Source organism: Manis pentadactyla (assembly GCF_030020395.1).
Source record: "Manis pentadactyla isolate mManPen7 chromosome 15 unlocalized genomic scaffold, mManPen7.hap1 SUPER_15_unloc_1, whole genome shotgun sequence".
Taxonomy (NCBI): domain Eukaryota; kingdom Metazoa; phylum Chordata; class Mammalia; order Pholidota; family Manidae; genus Manis; species Manis pentadactyla.
In genome coordinates, this window is record NW_026644588.1 from 4,189,444 (window position 1) to 4,206,632 (window position 17,189).

A 17,189-nucleotide genomic window follows, 5' to 3' on the forward strand; every position below is an offset into this window, starting at 1 on the left:
TATATTGCATCTATAAGACTACACAAATGAGAGCTGTATTTGAGTGGGACCTTAACAAAAGCAAGAAATACCGTGAGTAAAAAAAAGGTAGTTGAACTCTGGACACCTCTGGGCCCTTAAGACCCCCACTCAGACATATTTTGGAAGAGTCTGCCACCTGTACCCACACAGACTGGAGCTTGTGGCAAAAGCCCATGAGCCCCTCTCCCCAGACACTGCTGCCTGGTGCCCACTAGAATCATCAGCCTGGCCTTGGGCACTGAGACCTCCGCAAGGACTAAAGGACGTAAGTCTTGGAGCCAGAGATGCTTGTCTTGGGTGATACCAGAGCAACACTCTCATAAGGCAGGCAGGGCCCACACTTCCATACTAAAAAGGTAATGGTTCATACAGGTGGCAGCAGCGAGGGCGTGTGAGGAGGCCCACACTGTGTCCACGAGCAACCAGCCTCTTCCTCCAGGACCGACCCTGCAGCCCCCGATGAGCTGCCCGAACCGCTACATGGGCCGTGCCCTGTGAATAGGTCTCACCTGAACAGCAAAGAGCTCCTGGGACTACACATGGCAGTTCCAAGATGAATGGACAATATCCCGTTTGGAAACCTGCTCAAGACCAGCGCACGGCAAGAGTAGTTCAGGAAGGTTAAGACTAAATCAGCTCAGTGGGGAGAAGTACAGGCTGTGCTCCTGGCAGTGACGGGAGAATCGAACAATGAGTAAAGGCCCTGTGTTTAGATTTTTACTGACCCAGGCTGTAACTAATGGCTCTGTTACATGCACTAAAGGAGGACATGTGGATGCCCGTAAGAACCCCATTCCAGGATGTGGGAATTATATGGAATTTATATATAAAATATGAAAATCATATGTATAAGCACTTTTGCCTTGATGGTTTGTTTATGGTTCATGATTGTAGTCAAGACAGAAACAGTAGCCAAGACAGAAAATTTCTGTGTTCATTCACCATGAAGATTTGTTCGTTATCCTTCAGAAAGTGAAACTGTTGAGAGTTGAACTTAATTAATGATTGTGCATGGAAACCCCAATATTGTTGTTAACAACCATTTAATCAATAAATATGAGAGATGCCTTCTCGGCACGACTCTTGTGCTGTCACGCCTTGAGTCCCCTGGCTGGTCCTTAAGATCTTCGACGAACAGTCGCGTCTCTTCCCTCATCTGCGGGTCAGAGACAGGGAAGGGACCCGACACAGGATCAGGTGATTATGACCATCAAGCGGACCTGTGGCTGCGCTCCCTTGAAGTGCCCACCTGGGTCCATGAGATGAGTGGGCATGGGGGAACTGCAGCAATGCAGAAATGGGCTGAATCTAGACTATTTTTCCTGTACACTGTCAGGCACAGAATGGCAACAAGAACTGTTCTGTCAACAAGAAAGTCAAAGGCTGCAGTTGGCTATGGGAAATTCCCCATGGGGAAGGCCCCACACTTATCTGGCCAAGTAGATCACACTGGCCAAGGCCAATTAGTAGGTCCTAACTGGAATAGACGATTATTCTTGACTAGACTTTGCAATGTTCAAAATACCATTAAACGACTGGAACAAAAGATACTATGCCAACTTAGACCAGCAAGTTACATCTCTTCAGACCAGGGACATGCTTTACAGCCCATGGCGTCCAGCAGGGGGCCAAGAAACATCACATCAGGTGGACATATCATGCTGCATATAATCCTCAGAACAATAGTTTAATAAAAATGGAAAGGGCAGTTGAAACTTTCACCATCTAAAACGGGGAGATAAAGACATGAAGGGCTGCCTTACATGCCTTGAAGAGTATACATGCTCATCCTTAACATGACATAGCTAAGGGAGGGTCCCCACAGGATAGAATCCTCCACTTTTCTGGGGAATTTGGGGAAGAGGAGGTGGGGAAGGATGCTAGTGCAACTATTCTTTACCACATCAGCACAACTAGCTTTTTTCCTACTAGATGCAGTGATCCCAGGTCCAGGGCTGCAACTGTGTTTATGAGGAGCAGGGAAGGTTACTAAGCAAGAATCTGTAACCTTACCCTTAACTCTCAGAATTCTTAAGGGCCTGATGGGGTGGCCTGTGCCATTGCACCATCTGACCAAGCTGGGGCTGACAGTGAGATACACTGTGCAGCCTAGCGGCAGACACCGCTAGCTCTGCCTCTATCTTCTGTGAGTTGGAGAGGACGGCAGGGGAGGCACTTGTGAGACTAGTATATTGCTGTCAGCAATTGGGACCACCACAGTAGCTGAACTTAATATCCCTTTCACATGGGGAAAAGTCTGGGTAAAGTACATGGCAAGTGGAGAGGGTGAGAAATTACAGCTGGTAAAGGGATGGATAAGTGGGTTATGCAATGAGGGAAACCCGACTTAACTAGTGCTGCAAGAGAGGCTCAGAGCAACAGAATAGTATTAATTATCTCCTAGCAAAAGCTACCAGGTAACCATCGTGAAGACCACCTGTGCTTTTGGAAACATGACATTGAATTACAGCCTGCAAGCCAGAGTTACATTACTCTGGTTGAATATATGGTCATAAGACTTTACAGGACAAATGAGTTGTCTCTTTAAATCTGTGTCCACCCCACATGGGCTTCATCAAATTTTAGGCCTATTTGCATTGGTCCCACTGTTTTATTTGTTGTGTAAATGCCACTCCAGATATAAGTGCTCGGACAGGCATGATCATTTTGCTGTACAGAATCTGTATTTGAAGACCAAGGGGGAAGGAGACTGCGATATAATAAATGATAAAAAATACATATTTGATCATTCGCATAAAGAAATATATATTTCCCAGGTATATTTGGTGTTCATCCACAGTTCTTGAAAATGCTGAATAGTCTTAAAGGTGAAACAGGTGTCTTGTCATCTTAATGAGACACTTGGACCCCCACCCAAAGGCGGGGGCTGCAGGTTGAATCAATGGACAATAATTTCTCAGTCATGGCTATAGAATAAAGCCGTCACAAAACCCCTGAGAACAGCTTGATGCCATGTTCTCTTGGATCCTGCTTTTCAGGCTGAAAGGGATTCTAAGCTTGGGGAACGAAACCACCCCCATGTGCCACTGAGTCAAGCCCCAAACTCCATGATAGATGCCCCTTTATTCGGGACCTTGCCTTGTGTCTCCCTTCATCCTTTTGTTAACTTATATCCTTTATGGTATTCCCTCATTAAACTGATAAACATAAATATTCCTGTTATGTGAGCCACATTAGCAAAGTAATCAAAACCGAAGGGGAGGTCATGTGTAGCCTGTAGGTCAGAAGCACAGGTTAACTGCCTGGGGCCTGAAACTGGCATCTGGAGTTGGGGTAGGGGTGGAGGGCACTGTACTATGCAAACATCCCCTTTTAGACTTACACAAATTACAAAGTCAATTCTCTGATTGCTATTAATTTGGGTCATTCCAATAAAAAATACTCTTGAGAGTAACTTCTAAAAAATTTGTTGTCTTAGTATTATGTAAGTCTTTCCTGGCTAATTTGGATTTTCACTTAAACATTTTCCAGCTTATTTTGTACCTGTAAAGTGTCTTTTATGAAGACACTCATTTTTAAGGTATATGTCTTGGGCACTGATGTTTCCATACTACTGATACTGGTTATGTTTTCTCTCCACTGTGAATTTTCTCACACACACTATGTGAGGAACAGTTGACAGCTTTCCCACTGTATTCAAATTTGTACATTTTTTCTCCCATCGGAACACTTTCATACTGCCTACATTTATAGTTTACCCAAGAGGCTTTCTTGCATCAGTGGATATGTCATCTTCTCTCTAGTATGAGCTTTCTGCCATGCAGTAAGGCTTGAGCACAGCTTAAAGGTTTTGAAACACTCCTTGTGTTTCTTCAGTTTCTCTCCAGTATGAATTCTCTGATGAAGTGTAAGTTTTGAAGGACATGAAAAACATTTTCTGAATTCCTTACGTTTCTAAGGTTTTGTTCAGAATGAATTCTCTGATGTTGAGGAAGGAAGAGGACTAGGAAAATGCTCTGTTACATTCTTTACACTTTTAAGACTTCACTCCTGCATGGATATTCTTGTGTTTATTTACACTTAATGAAACACTAAAGGCTTTTGCACATTCTCTGTAATTGCAAAAGGCTTCTCCCCAGTATGAACTCTCTCATGAACTTTAAGATTTGAGGGACATGTACTATAAAGGGTTTCCCGCATTCTTAGCACTGATAAGGTTTGTCTCCTGTATGAATTCTCCGATGTCGATTAAGGTCTGACTTCCACTTAAAGGCTTTTCCACATTCTTTACACTTGTAAGACTTCTCTCCAGTATGAGTTCTCTCATGCATACTAAGATTTGAGGAAGAAATGAAGGATTTGTTACATTCTTTACACTTGTAAAGCTTCTCTCCAGTATGAATTCTCTCATGCATACTAAGACTTGAGGAAGAAATGAAGGCTTTGCCACATTCTTTACACTTGTAAGGTTTTTCTCCTGTATGAATTCTATTATGCACATAAAGACCTGAGGAACGAGTAAACGATTTGCTGCATTCTTTGCACTTGTAAGGTTTCTCTCCAGAATGAATTCTCTGATGTCGATTAAGGTGTGAGCCCCACTTAAACGCTTTGCCACATTGCTTACACTTGCGAGACTTCTCTGCACTAGGTGTTCTCTCATGCATATGAGGATCTAAGGAACTAAAGAACTTCCTGTGTTCTTTACATTTGTTAGGTGTCTGTCGAGAATGAATTCTCTGATGCTGAGTAAGATATGAGCCCCGCTTAAAGGCTTTTCCACACTCTTTACATTTGCAAGGCTTTTCTTCAGTATGAACTCTCTCATGCATATTAAGATGTGAGGAAGAAATGAAGGCTTTTCCACATTCCTTACACTTGTAAGGCTTCTCTCCAGTATGAATTCTCTTATGCACAGTAAGACTGGAGGAATAAGTGAAGGATTTCCCACATTCGTTACACTTGTAAGGCTTCTCTCCTGTATGAATTCTCTGGTGCACAGTAAGACTTGAGGAAGACGTAAAGGAATTGTTGCATTGTTCACATCTGAAAGGTTTCTGTCCAGAATGAATTCTCTGATGTCGATTACGGTGTGAGTTGTGCTTAAAGCCTTTTCCACATTCCTTACACTTGTAAGGTTTCTCTCCGGTATGAGTTCTACGATGCACATAAAGACTTGAGGCACGAATAAAGGATTTGCCGCATTCTTGACATTTGTAAGGTTTCTCTCCAGAATGAATTCTCTGATGCCAAGTAAGGTATGAGCCCCGCTTAAAGGCTTTGCCACATTCCTTACATTTGTGAGGCTTCTCTCCACCAAAATTTCTCTCATGCATATTAAGTCCTGAGAAAGAAAATAATTTGCTGCACTCTTTATATTTGTTAGGTACTTCTGCAGAATGAATTATCTGATGCTGACTAAGGTGTGAGTCCCACTTAAAGGCTTTTCCACATTCTTTACACTTGTAAGGTTTTTCTCCCATATGCACTCTTTCATGCGCAGTTAAAATTGAGGAACAAGTGAAGGATCTGCTGCATTCTTTACATTTGCATGGTTGCTTTCCAGTATGAATACTTTCATGACAGTTCAGATGGGAGAATTCACTAAAGGCTTTCCCATATTCTTCACTTTTACAAGCTTTCTCATCAGTGTAAATTCTCTGATGTTTAATCACTTTTGAGAAGTGATTAAAAGTTTTGCCACATTCCTTATATTTGTAAGGATTATCTCCAATGTGGATACCCTGGTATATGATAACATTTGACCATTCCTTGAAGACTTGTCTATATTTACTACATGGGTAATGGTTTTCTGGAATCTGCATTCTCTGATGTTTTCTATGGAGTGGTCCTCTGTTATCATTTATTCCAGGATCATTAGATTGACATGTTCCTTCTTGAATGTAAATACGTTGGCAATTTTTAAATATAGAGCCCTTCCTAAAGGCATGCTTACTTTTATTACAGAAGTGAGGTTCTCTCTCGTTGTCTATGCACTGATATTCATTAAGCAATGCTGGGTAGACACTCTCTCTCTGACAGTTATCAAAACTGTAGGCTTTAGCATGAGTGGGAATTACTTGTTCATGGAATAATACATCCTTCATCAAGGAATTGTCTATTTCAACATACTTACATATTTTTTCTTCATTATATCTTTGGTCCTCAGAATTAAGTGACTGAGTATCTAATCCATTGCTGTATTTTAAATGATTGAAATGATTATTTGGACCATGGCAGGCCTCCATTTTCAGATTTTTCAAATTTTCTTTCTGAGAAAAGTTATGTTTCAAAACAGGATGATGCCATTTACTCACAGAAAAACATTGTGCTGCAACAGTAACTGAATTAAACTGGGTTTTGTCCCGAGTCACCCCAGGCTGCGGGTCCCCACGGACAGGGAGGGGCTTGTCCCGGGGGTACCTCCCGTGACTCCACACTCCTTCGTGACGGCCGTCCTGCCCTCCAGGCTCAGCTGCACTGTCCCTGTGTGTCCTCAGGTGTGAGTCCTCAGGGTCACAGCTCCCAGATCTTCCCAGGAGCACTCTTCGGAATGAGTCTTTTATGACTTGCTGAAGTAACAATCCTTTTTTGTAATGAGAAGAAAGTGCTGAAATGCGTAAAAGGATCAAATTAACCCAGAAGAATCAGGTACATATACTTTAAAAATCTATGTGAAATTTTATTGTACCTATAACACAGTATTGGACTGAACATTTAGTAATGTACACAATTGTTTTACACCTGCAATAAGTAGCATTTTATATCAACTATAGGTCAATTCAAAAGTCACTCTGCTGATGGCAAGTACACACACGTATATTGAAACTTTTAATATTGTCATATTTGAGCAGAAAATACTTTTTTAGTACTGGCATGGAGTTTAATACTGATGAATCACTTCATGGATTTACAGTAAGATACAATGTGCCATCAATAGCATGAAGTGATGAGCAGCACATTTTCAGGAGTAGTTTTACTACCTGAAATTGCCCCCATCTATAGATTGTTACAAATTTAACGTTTTATGTAATACCCAAGAAAATACACATGGAAGACATTCAAAGGGAAATGAGAAAAAGAGAGCATGAACAGAAGAAAAATCACTAAACACAAAGAAGGCAGAGACAGAAGAACATATGTCAAAGATGCCTAGAAGACACACAGAGTAACTTTAGAGAAAGGCAACGGACAACGCTTGATTCCCATTCATTAATTAAGTTTAATGGGACTAAACTCCCATTAAAGAGGAAGAGAGGCTGTGTGGATTAAAAAGACAAGGCCCACCTGCATGCTGTGAACCAGAGACTCACTTGAGATCTAGAAACACAGTGGCTGACAGTGAAAAAGATGGAAAACGACAGTCAATACAAAAGGTGACCGTGAGATGGCAGGAGAGGCCATTTCAGTCACAGTGGACTGAGTGAGACACTGTCATGGCCCACAATGGCAGCCATGAGCTGATGAATGAGACGCATAGAAAAATACTGAAATATTGTTTCATCCAACATCAGAGTTCCTAAAGGAAACAAACAGTGACAGTGTTAAAAATTAGCAGCAAAATAACAAGAGGAAAATTCAATATCCCACTTCAAATAATGGATAGAACACCTAAAGGAAAATCAGTAAACAGACAGAGGACTTGAAAAACACAAGAGGGTAACTGTTTATAATGAACATGCAGAACCGTCACCAAATGGCAGAAAAAACAATGTTCTAAACGTCAAATGGCACGAGACGGAGGACAGATGACACATCAGCCCACAAAACAAGTCTAAGTAATTTTAGGATGATGTACACCTACAAAGTATCATTAATTTTTTTGTCATTTTTACTGAAGTACAGTTGATATGCAATATTACACTGATTTCAGGTGTACAATAGACTAATTTGACAATTATAGACATAACTAAATTCACAATGACAGTGCAGTTTCCATCAGTCACCAAACCAACTAGAGTATTTATTCACAACATTCCCTATGCTTTTCTTACATCCTGTAACTAATTGATACCTACATGGTGGATTCGTATACAAAATAAACAAGAATATACAATGGGGAAGAGACAGTCTCTTCAATAAATGCTGTGGTGAAACCTGGACAGTACATGCAAAAGAATAAACCTACATCATTGGTTTATACCATTCAAAATATAAACTCAAATTGGATTAAATGCTCAAATATATGACCAGAAACCATAAAACTTCTAGAAGATAACAGGTCAGTTAACTCTTCAATGTAAACATTACTAACTTTTGTTCTTGGCATGTTATCTCCAGGCAAGGGAAAACAAATGGAAAATAAAAAAGCAGGATGACTTAAAGGTTCTAAGCAGCAAAAGGAAAAAAACTCAACAAAATTAAAGGAAAATGTCCTCGGCAAGATTATGTATTTGCAAATGTTTTTATTTCCTATGGGGCTAATATCCAAAATATAGAATGAACTCACACAAATCAAGGACAACAAAAGAAATATTCCAACTAGAGAATGGTCACAGAACCTGAATAGACTTTTTCACAAAAAGGACACATGAAAAGTTGCTCAACTTCACTAATCATCAGGGCTGTCACCTCACTCTAGTCAGAATGGCCAACATCAAAGACACCAGACATAGTCAGTGGTGGTGAGGATGTGGGGGAAGGGAACCCACCTACACTGCGGTGGAACTGTAAATTGGTGTAAGCACTGCAGAAAACAGTAAGGACAGTTCTCAAAAACTAAAGATAAAAAACACTTAACAGTTATTTCACTACTGGGAATCTACATAAGACAAGAAAATCACCAAGTTGAAAAGACTGTTATGCAGAGTGTTGGTTTATTGAAGCATCATTTAGAATAACCAAGCAATGGAAGCAACCTATGTCCATCAATAAATGAATGGATGAAAAGGTAGTGTATTTATAATGGAATATTAACTCAGCTATAAAAAAGTAATCTTGCCATTTGCAGCAACATGGATGGATGAAGAGGGCATTATGCTAACTAGTAAGCCAGACAGAGAAAGACAGTGTGACCTTAGGATTTTACTTATATGTGGAATGCAGGAAACACAACAGAAGTAGACCAAAAAATGGAGACAACGGACTACTGATATCCTTTGCAGGGGAGTTAGGGGCGACCTTTATGGGTGAAACAGCAGAAGGGTATAGAGAGGTACATATTTCAAATTATTTTTAAAAAAGTGTCATTTCTGACCATGATGGATCAAAACGAGAAACATAACAGAAGAGGGGAAGTTAAAAAAACTGCAGTAAATAAGAGCACTCCTACACCACCAATTTTCAGAGATGACATAGGCAAGGAAAGTTGTAACACATCTTCAGACAAGTGAAAGCAAAGAAACTCCATACCAAAACATACGGGAAGGAGAGAAACCAATATTAAACAAGGGAAATTTATAGCAATAAGTCCTTACATTAATCAATGAGAAACATCTCAAAACAACCTAAATTTGTACATCAGGAACTAGAAAAAATAACTAAGTCCAAAATTACAACAATAAAGAAAACTAGGGCAGAGGTAAATGAAATGGAAAACAGAAAATAAATAGGAAGAAAAAATACTCAATGAATCTAGTACTGGTTTCTTGAAAAAATTAATACTGAGAATCCTTGTTTAAATTAGAAACAATAAACTGCAGAAGACTTAACAAAAATCAGGTTAAAGATGAGACAATACAACTGATGTGAAATAAGAATAGACAATGGAGATTTTTGTAGAAAAACCACATGACAAAAAACTGGATATGTAGAAAAAATGGGTAAATTCCAAAACAAACAATGTACCAAGATTGAAATGGAATCTTGAAGACATAAATATATGAATATACTAGATAAAGAGATTAAAAGCAGTGCCCATAAGTTCACAAAGGAGCCCTTTTGCAATGCAGATGGCTCACCTGACAAATCCTATTAAACACTGACAGAAAAATTAACACCCTTTTTCACTAAAAATTCCTGAACTTAAAATAAGGAGGGAATATTTCCCAATATTTTCCTGTAAGGTCAACATGACACTGACACCAGAGCCAGAGAAAGACGCAACCAGAACAGAAAGTGCCATGACACTTCTGATGATGCAAAATCCCTCAAGAAATCCAAGCATACAATCGGATGGCACAGTGCAGGCTCAGGCATCAGGACAATGCGGGAGTCATTCCTGATAGAGAGAATGTTTCAACGTAGAATACAAATAATCAACCATTACACTACGCCACATTAAAGGACTATAGGAAGAAAAATACTTGATTATCTCAAATGAGGTGGACAAGGCTTTTGAGAAGTTCAACATTCTTTTAAGATAGAAACAGTCAACAAAGAGGCAAGAGAAGTAAACTACCTCAACATCATAAAGGTTATATGTGTAAAGACCAAAGCAAACATGATACTCAACTGTGAAAACAAAAATTTTCCTTTTCACTCAGGAAAAGGTAAGGATTCACTCTTTCACACCTACTCAACATATAGCTGGAAGCAAAAGCAGAACAAGTACATAATAAAAAAAAATTCACCCAATTGTGTAGAAGGAATAAAAGTATGTCTCTTGGCAGGGGAAATGATATTATATATAGAAAATTCTAATATTTACACATACATAATCATTGTCAGGTCTATTAAACACATTCATGATTTTAGAGACAAAATCTAAGACTCAAACAAAGAACTCCTATCTCTAATCAATGAAAGTTGCAGGATATGAAATCAACACACAACAAAATCAACACCATTTCTATACACAAGCAATGATTTTTCTGAAAAGGAAATAAACTGATCGCATTTATGGCAGCATCAAAAGCAATAAGATACTTAGGAATAAATTTGAACAGGTCAAAGATCTCTTCTGAAAACTCTAATATTAAACAACTGATAAATGAAATCTAAGACAAAAATAAGTGGAATAGTATCCCATTTTCGTGGACTGGAAAGACTACTGTTTTTAAAATGTCAGTACTTACAAAACGCCATCTTTATATTCAATGCAATCGTTATGGAAATTGCAGTGGTTTTTTTTTTTTTTACATGATTAGAGAAGACGATCCTGAAATTTCTATGAACCCACAAAAGACCCCAAATAACCAAATCCTGAGAAAGAAAAACTGATTGGTAGGAAACACACTGATTTCTAGGAGTACAATAAAGCTAGCCATCAAACCAATATGGTATTGGAAGGGAAACAGACCAATGCACCAGAACTAGAGCCCAAAAATAAATGGAACAATATTAGATCAACTACTATTTGACAAGGCTGCCAGAAATATTCGACTAAGAAAAGCTAAGAAAACTTCAATAAACAGTGCTAACTACGTAGATATTCAAGTGGGAAAGAACTGAACTAGACAAGTATCATCCCATTCACAAAAATTAACTTGAAATGGAGTAAAGACTTAAATATAAGCCCTGCAACCATGAAACTCTTGTAAGAAAACACAGGAATGATGCTTGACTTGGTTCTTGGTGAAGATTTTTTGCAAATGACACCTAAAGCACAAGCAACAAAAGCAAAAGTAAACAAATGAGACTGCATCCCAAGAAAACTCATCTCCATGGCAAAAGAAGATAGCAAGAAAGCAAAAGGACAACCTACAGAATGAGAAAAACTATTTGCAAACATTCTATCTGATAAGGGGTCAATCTCTAATATACATAAAGAACCCATACAACTCAAAAGCATAAAGAGAAACGATCCATTTAAAAAATAGTCAAAGGGACTGAACAGACACTTCTCCCAAGATGTAGTAGAAGCCAACAGATACAGGAAAAGATGCTAAACTTCACCAATCAATAGAGAAATGCAGATTAACACCATAATGAGACACCAGTCAAGCCTGTTGGAATGGCAATCATCAGGGGGGCGAGAGCGAGCACAGGCTAGTATGGGTGTGAAGAAAGGGAGCTCCTGTTTACTGCTGGTGGGGCTGTGAACTATTACGGCCAGTATGGATAAAATTGGAAGAATTCTGAAAAAATTAATACAACTACACAATCATCACCCAGGAATTCCACTTCCTGGAGGGGGACATACACAACCTCCCCTCCACTAATTCATAAACACCGGCACACCCCATGTCAGTGACAGCATTATTTACAATAAACTGCACATGGAAAGAACCTAAATGTCCATCAATGGATGTGCGGACAAAGAAGTTGTAGTACATATATAAAATGGGATATTATTCAGCAATTGGAAAAAAAGGAAATCCTAGCATTTTCAATAATATGGATGCAACTTGAAGGTATTATACATAGAGTGAAGTCAGTCAGACAAACACAAATCCTCAATGTTCTCACTTATCTGTGGATTAAAAAAAACAAACACACTCACAGAATAAGAGATCAGGCTTGTGACTGGAGACAAAGGATAGGGGGAGAAGGAAATGGGGAAAGGTGGTCAAAAGTTTAGAACCTCCAGTTGTAAGATAAGTGAGTCCTAGGGAGGAAGCGCACAGCCCGAGGCCTGCAGCCCACGCTGCTCAGTGACGGACAGGAGGGACCAGAGAGGGAGGACTGGGAGTGCTCATCACAGGAGGACAATTTTTTTTCTTCTTTAATCTTTTATTTTTATTCTATCTGCTAAAGATGGATGTGAGCTGAACGTGTGCTAATCATTTCACATGTCAGTGAAGCCATCCTCCTGCACACCTCACATGACCACAGTGACAAACAGCACTTATTTCCCAGTAACTGGGAAACACACACATGCCAATGGGATTGAACTGAAGGCCCAAATGTATGGCTCTGTGCAGACACTCAACTAATATTTGACAAGAGATGCAACACACTCAATGAATACTCATCAATAAATGCCATGGGGAAACCTGGATATTCACATGCAAAAGAATCCAACTAGAGCTCTATCTACCTCTACTCACAAAAAATGTATATTGAGAGATATTGAAGACTTAAATTTAAGACTTTAAACCACAAAACTCTGACAAGATTTGGAGAGTGTTCTTTGATGCTGGTCTTGGCAATGATTTTTCAGATATGGCACCAAAAGCACAACCTACATAAGTAAAAACAGACAATTAGGACCACATCAAACTAGTGAATTAAAAGTTACCCGACAGCTAAAGAAACACAAACAAAAATGAACAGACAACCCATAGTATGTAAGAAAATATCAGCACAACACATATATATTGAGGTTTATATCCAAAATGCAGAATTTCAAATAAATCTACAGGCAAAAAACAATGAAAAATGGGCAAGAGATGCCAATAGTCCTTTTCCCAAGGGATTTTCAATGACAAAAAAACACATGAAAAGATGTTCAACACTGCTACTCAGGGAAATGCCCATCCAAACCACAGCAAAATCTCTCTTCATACCTGTTACAATGTACCTATCAGAGAGAGGTACAAGGGCATCTAGGGATGAAAAGAAAAGAAAACAGGAACCTGTGCAATGCTGCAGGAATGTAAACTGTAGCAGTCACTCCAGAGAAAGAGTAATGAGGACTCTTCACAAAGTAAAAACACAACTACCACATAATCCAGCAATTCTACTTCTGGGTGTGTATCTGCAGGTGATAAAATCAGGATTGCAAAGAAATGCATGCATCCACATATTCACTGCAGTGTTATTTGCATTAACCATGGCGTGGAAACAAGCCAAGTGTCCATCAGTGGATACACGAGAGATGCACCTCTATGCACACATGCAGACGTACAATGGAATCCTAGTTGGTCATCAAGGAGGGAAGCCTGCCATTTGCAACCACATGGATAAATCATGCAGTCTTTATGCTAAGCAGAGTAAGCCAGAGAAAGACAAATGCCACATATCATTTATATGTGGAACATTTAAAAAACAAAGCCCTTAGGTATAGAACAGATTGGTAGTAGCCAGGGGCTGTGGGCGGGGTGGCGGTGGGAGGAGGAGGAAAGGGGGACATGAAAACTACAAACTTCCCAAGTACAAGGTGATTTAACTTCTGGGGACATAATGTTCAACAGAACCCTGTGAATTGGATCAGAAACAGTTTTCACATTATTGCTCATAAAATTAACAGGACAACTGTCAACCGAACAGGAACTATAAAAATAAAATAACAAACTGTCAGACTGTACTTTACAGAGATGCAGCAGTTATGAGAGATCAATACAACTAGTTTCCCTTGGAGGTGGTAGGCAGGAAAATAGATAAGAACAGGGTGGAAAGAGAATAAGGCCAAGAAATCCCGCTAAAAATGACCCCGAGCTAACCAGTTAATCAGTTAAAGCACAAAAAGCCAGGAGTAACTTGGCCTGGAATGTTTGAACACTGAAGGCAAATCCTGGCGCGCTAAGACCCCTACCCCTTAAGACCCAACCACCAACGCAGAACACACCCTACCCCCACTCCTTAAAAACACGCCTCCTCACCCACGAGCTGCTGCTCCCTCTCTCTGGGGGCAGCCACTTTCTCTTTCAAATAATAAAATCTCTTGCGTGGGCCCGTGTCTCCTGAGTTGTTCTGGGTAAGGAGGGTCGCGGCGAGATACCCTCTCATTGGTGCCGTGACTCAGATGAGGCTCCCCCATTGACTTTGCTCTTCCTCCGGGAACCCTCACTGCCCGATCCTCCTCCACGGGCTCACCGTCCACTTCCCCGGTCGCTCGTCTTCTCGCCCAACACCGGCCTTCGATTTAGTGAGTCTCTCCTTCATGGTCCACTTAAATGTCCCTTTGGAACCTGGGAAGTGACCGTTGAGTGTCCGGCACCCCCAAGGGCTCCTCCAAGACAGGGGCACCCCCAACCACGACTTTCAGAGTCACGGTTGGTCCCCATAGTCGACCCTTCTCTGCCTCCCCATGGTGAGAATCCTCATCCACTGAGGCCTGGTCTCCTTTATCTATGTATCTACTTGTAAACTCCTGGTACCAGGTACTGAGCCTCCTCAGCGATTTTCCCTTGACCCCGCAGTTAGAGGTGGTGACGACCCCCTAACTGTGTCTGGTCTTCTCCGCGACCTTCTCAATTGCTCTGGGGCCCCTCAGCAACTTCTGAACGGTCTCGTTCTCACCATGGGATCTGGCCCCTCCATTCCCACAGATTCACCGCTAGGGTGCTTAGTCAATAATCTAAAACCTCTCCACCTCACTCCAGACCTCAAGCCTGTTCACTACTGTAATGAGATCTGGCCACAATATTCCTTGGACAATCAGTCTAAGTGGCCTCCCAATGGCTCTTTAGATCCTAAAATTCTCTGCAACTTATACAACTTCTGTGAGCGAACGGGCAAATGGGAAGAGATCCCATATATCCAGGCTTTCTCCTACCTCCGAACCAAGCCCGCTCTCTGTCTCCCTTGCAATCCTAAACACCTTCTCCTCGCTCTAAAAAACTTTACCCCACCACCCACAAATTCCCACCATGTCCTCTGACTTCGATCCTGCTGATGAATCTCCTCCCTACTGATCTCAAACCCCTACAGCTCCCCCTCAACCACCAGTTCCTCTCCCGCCCCAACCTCCTTCTCTGCAAGATCAAAATCTCAACCCTCCCAGCTCCCCTAGTGCTGCTGCAGGAGCCGCAGCACCTCCTCCTCCTCCACAACCAGTTCCCCCTCCCTCACCCAGTCCCGTGCCAAGCCCTCCAGTCACTCACTCTTGAACCCAGATCCTAGCCCCACTACGGGAAGTAGCGGGTACAGAGGGCGTTGTCTGTCTCTCTCTCCCACCCATCTCAAACTGAGAAAAGATTAGGCTCTTTCACCGCCAACTCAGCTACTTACATACAAGAGTTCCAGTACCTATCTCAGTCATATGATCTTACCCTTTGTGATATTCACATGATCCTATCCAACACACTTTTGCCCCAGGAGCGTAGGCAAGTCTGGGAACAGGCTAGAACTCATGCCGATGAGGTTCACCAAACTACTCCAGCTCATCCAATTGGTGCTGAGGCGGTTCCTGACCGAGACCCTAACTGGGACTATCATACGGCAGGGGGAGTCACCAGTCGAGATCAATCCATCACCTGCCTCACGGCGGGTCTCAGGAAGTCAGCCAATAAAGCCATTACCTATGAAAAACTCCAAGAGGTTATTCAGGATAAAAAGGAGAATCCCTCTATGTTCCTAGACGGCCTCACCAAAGCTCTTTTACAATATACAAACCTAGACCCTGAGACCCCAGATGGGAGACAATTATTAATGACCTACTTCTTCACCCAGAGTTTCCCTGACATTAAGGCTAAACTTAGACGTCTAGAGAAGGGACCGTTAACTCAGGCAGAAGTCCTGGCAGTGGCCTTCAGAGTATATAATGGAAGAGATGAAAAGGCCCATAAACAAAAATATCAAATGCTGGCTAAGACCTTTCAACCTACCCCAACCACTGGTGCTCGGGTATCCTCACCTCCTAGGAAGCAGCTAGGAGGGCCTCCTGGTCTATGCTTCAAATGTGGTCAAACGGGTCATTGGCCCAGAGCCTGCCCAAATCTCCGGAAGCCCCCCAGCCCATGCCCTAAGTGCCATCAGGAGGGACACTGGCCTGCTGACTGTCCTCACACACTGAGAGGTGCCAGGCCATCCAGCTCTAACAGTCCACACACAGACCTTCTGGGTCTGGCAACTGATGATTGACGGGGCCCGGGACTCCCCCACCCGACCACTACCATCACTGCACAGGAGCCCAGGGTAACCACTGTGGTAGCGGGTAGGCCCATCTCTTTCCTTTTGGACACCAGGGCCACCTACTCAGTCCTGAAGGAGTTTTGAGGACCCACTTCCCTCTCACAGTCCTCTGTAGTCGGGGTAGAGGGCACACCTCACCAACCTTTACAAACTCCCATGCTTCACTGCATCTTTAGAGGCCTTGCCCTCTCTCACTCCTTTTTTGGTGATTCCCCATTGTCCCATCCCCCTTATGGGAAGAGACCTATTACACAAGGTTGGAGCTTCCATTACTTTCGCTCCTGGACCACACCTCAACCCCAACTCGCCTTCAATCCTATTTTTACTTGCCCTCCAACCCGCTGCAAACCCACTTCCCTCTCCTTATCCTCTGCCACCCCATCTGGTCAACCATGTAGTCTGGGATACCCTCACCCCTTCTACTGCCACTTGCCCCCCAGTAATTATCAGACAAAGGCCCCACCTCTTTTCCCTCTCAACCTCAGTATCCACTGCCCCTCAAGAGTTTACTGGGCCTACAGCCAATTATCCAGGAACTTTCATACAAATGGTTACTATGACCAGCCAATTCCTCTTACAACACCCTGATA

General features: G+C 41.7%; 1 protein-coding gene and 1 pseudogene across 1 annotated transcript in view; both read right to left on the minus strand.

Moving 5' to 3' along the window:
• Nucleotides 1-17,189, minus strand: part of LOC118909711 (zinc finger protein 493-like) — a 160,180-nt gene that overhangs the window by 136,250 nt on the left and 6,741 nt on the right. The window lies entirely within an intron of this gene.
• LOC130682239 (zinc finger protein 665-like) overlaps nucleotides 1,683-17,189 on the minus strand; it is a 36,389-nt pseudogene continuing 20,882 nt past the window's right edge.